The sequence below is a fragment of the Ceratotherium simum genome, chromosome 9, assembly GCF_057802395.1.
Source record: "Ceratotherium simum simum isolate JZ-2026a chromosome 9, ASM5780239v1, whole genome shotgun sequence".
NCBI classification, from domain to species: domain Eukaryota; kingdom Metazoa; phylum Chordata; class Mammalia; order Perissodactyla; family Rhinocerotidae; genus Ceratotherium; species Ceratotherium simum.
In genome coordinates this window covers 5,563,906-5,570,397 of record NC_141908.1, presented here as the reverse complement: position 1 = coordinate 5,570,397, position 6,492 = coordinate 5,563,906, and positions in this window count along the sequence as shown.

Below are 6,492 nucleotides of genomic sequence, written 5' to 3'. Positions count from 1 at the left end.
AGTGTACGAGGGTCATAATTTCTCCACATTTGCACCAAGACTTGTTATTTTATGTTTTTTCTCTTTTAATTATAACTATCCTACTGTTGTAAGGAGGTAGCTTCTTGTGGTTTTGATTTTCATTTTCCTAGCGACTAATGATGTTAAGTATCTTGTCATATGCTTGTTGGCTATTTGAATATCTTCTTTGGAGGAAGGTGTATTCAAGTCATTTGCCCATTTTTCAAATTTGGTCACTTGTCTTTTTGTTGTTGAGTTATAAGAATTCTTTATATATTCTGAAAGCTAGACCCTTATCAAATATATGATTTGCAAATATTTTCTCCCATTTTGTAGATGGCTTTTGCACTTTCTTTATAATGTCCCTTGTTGCACAAAGGTTTTTAATTTTGATGATGTCTAATTTAGTTTTTCTTTTGTTGCTTGTGCTTTTCACGTCATAGGTAAAGATCCCTTTCCAAATCCAAGGTCATGAAGATTTACCTTTATTTTTTATCCTGTAAGAGTTTTATGGTTTCACTTCTTACATTTAGGTAATTGACACATTTTTGAGTTAATTTTTGTATGCAGTTTGAGGTAGGGGTCCTATTTTATTCTTTTACATGTGGCTATCCAATTGTCCAAAAATTCACAATCTGTTAAAGAGACTATTATTTCATCAGATGGTCTTCACATCCTTGTCAAAAATCAATTAGTCTGTGGTTTCTTTTAGCACTTTGAGCATTTGGAAGATGCTTAATTAAAATATTTGGCTTGTAATATCAAAGTCTGTGCTTCCTGAGGGGTAGTTTTCTTAATTTCATCTGTGAATGGGCCTTACTTCCTTGTTTCTTTGCATGCTTCATAACTTTTGTTGAGGACAGAACATTTTGGATATTGTAATGTAGTAATCCTGGAAATAAAATTCTTCTGCCTCCTTAGGGTTTGTTTTTATTGTTTTCTATAGGGTGTTTGTTTAGTCACTTTTCTAAACTATTTTTTTGTCTGTATTTCTTGTGTATGGTACATACAGTGTCTATTCCTTTTTTGAGAGATCTTTCCTTAAACACTTAAAGCCAAAAAACAAGCAATAACAGAGAGAGGAAAAAAATGGAAAGAAAGAAGAAAACAAAAATGAACAAATGAAAAACCTCTCCAAGTCTTTACAGATTTGTTCTGTGCTGGAGCATTGCTTCAATGCCTCACCAGACTGTTCATAACTCTGCCTTAGCTTTCACTTCCTGCTTGCACTGAGCCTGCCTAGAAATCAGAGGTGAATGTTTAGGGTCTCCTCAGGTCTCTTCTGAAAATGCATCCTGGCCTGTGCATGCATGTGGCTTTTGAAATTCCCCAGTATAAGTGGGTGCTTTTGAATGCTCTAATTTCTCAAAGAAACTCTCTCTCCAGCTTCTTCTCCCAGGCTTTTGGCATTCTATTATATACCTCAACCACTATCTTTTGCACCAGGAACTGTGGGTTGCTTGTTTATCTTACAATATTTTCAAAGGATGCTTGGCGCTTTTCTGCCCTGGGTGAGTTTTAAGTTATGTGAAACAGAGATGAGCACTTTGCATCAGTCCTTCAGGTAGTTGCCAGACAGGTTAGAACAGGAAAAAAACAAAAGCAAAAACAAAACAAAAAATTAATTCTTTGCAAATAAGGTCTGCTTTTCTCCCTCCAGAACTAGGGACCAGAGTCTCACACTGGGAATATGGTCTGCCCTCTACAGGATCACTGCGAGCCTGACAGTAGGTAAGGCAAACACAAGTAAATACGTCACAAAGCTTTCCTACCATTTTAAAGTTACTTTTTCCTCGATTCAGCATTTGCTTGTGCACTGTAAAGTTTTGTTTTCCAGAGTTGTGACAAAATTGGTTCTATAGTTTACGTCTGACTTTTCAATGGAGGGATGCACACTGGGAACTGCCTACTCCGTCTTTTTCTCTGATGTCCACTCTAAATGTTTTAAAATCTCTCTAACCTCCCAAATTATATCTCTGTTCTCTTCTTCCTTCACATATAATGTTCCAGTTCCCTGGAATGTACTTCTCCCACTTTGTTACCTGGTAGGGATCAGAAAGTGTCCTCCCAGTAAGTGTTCCTCCTCTGGGTCCCCAAAGCTTTCAATGCTCCTGTTAAACACAAACTTATAGTTTTTATTGTAATCACCTATTTTATTCCCCCCCGCCCCCCAGTAAAAAGAGGAGGAGAATTTTGATCCAACAAGCTGTGTGTCATTCGTCTATGTATTAACTAGATACACACTAATTGGAAACCTACTTTGTAGCAGGAACTGAACTAAGTGCTAGGAGTTCAGCATGAACAAAGGACACTTAGTTCTGTTCTCATGACATATGTTCTTGGTTTTACCAGCTCCAGCCCACTGTCTGACACATTGTAGGTATTCAATAATGAATTAATAGATGAATGGATGTTGTGTATTTATTTAACTCTGATTACCATTTACTGAGCCACTAGGGGTCAGTCATTAAATAATGACTATTATATAATTATATCTCAGGCACTTTTCATATATTATTTCGTCTATTATCAAAAGTGCTGATGAGGAAGACATTAGTATACCCATGTGTTAGATGAGAAAATTGAGACTTAGATTAAATTATTATTAAGTAGCAGAGGCATGATTCCAACCTAGGTGTGTCTCCCAATCAAACTCATTGTTTGACATACAACAACAACATAGGTTGTTTTAAATATCAACTTCCTGGTAACCCTGATATTTTGGAATAGAAACTTTATTTATATTATGTTTATTATAATTATCTCTTTATTCTGGAAAATGATAAATAATTATATTAAATATTTTGAAGTAATGTGTAACTTTTCTGTTAAATTGAACATACGCAGAAAATGAAAGGCTCATTTGCACATTATCTAGTCCTTTCCTCTGCAAATCCTTCACAAATTGTACAGCTGCGTGACAAACTAAGATTGAAAATGCATTTCCAAATTAGTTATTACAATTGCGAGAGAAGCACAATGGAGGTACCTAAAATCCTGATTTTGTGTATTTCAAATGGCATATCTACAAAGATCTTCTTAACAATACATTTCATTAAAAATAACCCTCTCTGTTGGGTCCGGCCTGGTGGCACAGTGTTTAAGTTCATGTGCTCCACTTCGCAGCCCAGGGTTAGCAGGTTCAGATCCTGGGTGCAGACCTATGTACCTTTCATCAAGCCGTGCTGTGGCCGCATCCCATAAACAAAATGGAAGAAAAAGGGCACAGGTGTTAGCTCAGGGCCAATCTTCCTCACCAAAAAGAGGAAGATTGGCAACAGATGTTGGCTCATGGCCAATCTTCCTCACAAAAGAAAAAGAAACATAACCCTCCATGTTAAGTGTGTACTTATCTTTAGCGATCCACATTTGGTTTTTTCTTTTCCCATTTTCAGTATTCCTTCCTTATCTTTTAACTCTCTTATCTCCCATGGCTCTCTTTTTTCATTCCTCAATCAGATAAACCATCTGCACTCACCTGATCTAGCCCTCTCTAATAGGTAGAATAATGGACCCCCAAAGATGTACATATCCTAATCTCCGGAAAGAGACTTAGGAAAAAGGATTTTGCAGATGTGATTAAATTAAAGATCTTGCTGTGGGGAGATTACCTTGGATTATCAGCTTGACCCAATATAATCACACGGGTCCTTATAAAAGGATGGTAGGTGGATCAGAGTCAAGAAAGCAACGTGATAATGAAAGGATAGTTGGAATGATGTGATTTGAAGATGGAGAAAGAGGCTACAGGCCAAGGAATGTGAGTTTCCTCTATAAGCTAGAAAAAGCAAGACAACAGATTCTCTCCTAGAGCCTCTAGGAAGAATGAAGCCCTGCCAAGTCCTTGAATTTTACCCCTGTACTAAGACTCACTTTGGACTTTCGACCTTCAGAATTGCAAGGTAATACATTTGTATTTTTTTAAACCCTTGAGTTTGCGGTAGTTGACTGCAGCAGCAAGACAAAACTATCACACTCTCCCCTTTCTCCTCTTTCTTTATCACCAATACCACATCATTTTTCAAGGAAGGACATAACGAAGTTCTAGTGGAAAGCAATCTGTTACAGAAGTCCCTCACCAAAGTTTAGGTAATGCCTTTTTTAGAGCTGAAAGGAAAGATGCATCTTTAAAACCATAGTATATTTTAAGATAGTAGTATAAAACAATGCCTTAACACAAAAAAATTAGAGGCTTTTCCTCTGTAAATATAGTTTTTTTAATTGATGCACTTTATTTTTAGAGCAGTTTTTGGTTTACAGAAAATTCAATGGACAGTACAAACAGTTCCCACATACCCTCTCCACAATTTTATTATTAACATCTTGCTTGGTGTTGTATATTTGTCACAATTGATGAATCAATATTGATACATGATTATTAAATAAAAGCCATAGCTTACATGGTTTTTCTCTTTGTGTTGTACAGTTCTATGTGTTTTGACAAATGCATAAGGTCAAGTATCTACCATTACATTATCATACAGGATGGTTCCACTGCCCTAAAAACCTAGTTTATTTTTTAAATATACCCATATATTAATATTTTATTTCTCTTCCTCTATTTTATAACTTATTTTTTGCTTATTTACAACAAATTATTTTGCTTAGCATACAAGTCCTTCTATGATGTTATATCAGCCTGTCCTTCTCCTCTGATTTCTCAAATTTACTTCTCTTAAAGGCAAACTTGTATACTCATTGCCAGAGAGACAACCATTCTTTATGGCTAGTATAGCTTCGCTCATGTGGTTTTCCCAACTGGAAACACACCACAATTTTCTCCATTATGCAAATTATTCAAAAGCTCCTATTGAAATTCCATCTGTTTTGATTAGTCTGTGCCATACCAAGCCTTTTTCTTTTATGGATTCCAAAATCAAGCGTTGTCTCTATGCCATTTATCTAACAATTAATTATGGATCATTCTGGCCTCCTCTTGTTACATCATCTGATATCTGATATTGTTACCAAACTTTTTGTTGTATGAATATGTTGAATCATCATGAAAGTAAAGATTTTATCTGAATTTTTCATTGAAGCCAGCAGAGAGTTGTCAGTGACTTGGTATGTTTGTATTGATTGGCAATAATAACTAAAAGAAAATTATTTCTTTCTTCCTGAGTTCTGCTTTCTTGGTGCTGAGTGGGAGGACACCATTCTTACTTTCATTGAGAAAATAATGCATGTGTAGAGTATTTTATAATAATAATCAGATAGCAGACCTGAGGTGGAGGGAAGGTTTCAGAGAAGACACATAAATATGAATATAGTGCAAAGAAAGGTAGAACAGATTGGTGTTCGACAGTTGATTGCACTTTGCAGCCTCAGTGTTGAAGTTGGAGGGACTCATGTGAGCATCTGTGGCCAGTATGGCCAAGAAGAATGAGAAGAGGGTATTGAAGAGACTTGCAACAGACAGTGGAGAGAATGTAGGCCCTGAAATCTGTAGATCCTACTTTTTCTATTGCCCTATTCTTTCTTCATTTGGTCACTCATACATCCCTGCCATCCACACTGCATATTTTTTGTGTGCTAGTTTAACTGCCCTCTTGCTAAAGTCTGTGGGAGTGTTGGCATGGTTGTAGTTGAGAGCGCAAAGCTGTCTTCAAATAAAGATATATCTTCTTGTTTCAGTAGTTATTTTCACAGTTCGATCTTCCTTTACAAAAGATCCATTTACAAATGGTTACCTCATATCTAGACATAGACAGGGCAATTCCCTGCCAGTGATCTCGCCCTGCAGCCTGGGAGCAGAAGAACCCATGACCGTGACCATGGGGTGGCCATTTACATGTATTGTTTGATCTCTCTTTGATAGAACACTCACTCTGGGGATGCTATAGTTTGAGTGGAGGATCAGAGGCAATGGAGGGGCAGAGGTAGCAATAAAAAGTGTTGGTATTTACGGAGTAACCACCGTGGGCCATTCCCTGTGCTCCTACATTTTATTCGCTGCCTAAAACAACCCTACCAGATTCATTGTCTCCTTTTACAGTGGTGGCTCCAGAGAGTATATCATTTTCCTGAGTCACTAGTCAAACAGGCTTCACAAGCTAGTCTATCCTAATCCAAAGTTTATGCTCTTCCCCTCCGTTCTGTGTTAAACACTGTAGTAGACTGAGAAAAGGGATGCTGTTTGATATACCCAAGGTCTGGCAGCTATAAAGTGGTGCAATCTGGAGTGAAAACCAATTTTATGTGACTCAAGTCCATGCTGCTCTTACAAGGGGTTAATTATTTAGCTTTTCTATTCAGTAAAATGTTTTAAAAGTTAATGAAGGGCCGACCCCATGGCTTAGCGGTTAAGTGCGCGCGCTCCGCTGCTGGCGGCCCGGGTTCGATCCCGGGCGCGCACCGACGCACCGCTTCTCTGGCCATGCTGAGGCCGCGTCCCACATACAGCAACTAGAAGGATGTGCAACTATGACGTGCAACTATCTACTGGGGCTTTGGGGGGAAAAAAATAAATAAATGAAATTATTAAAAAAAAAA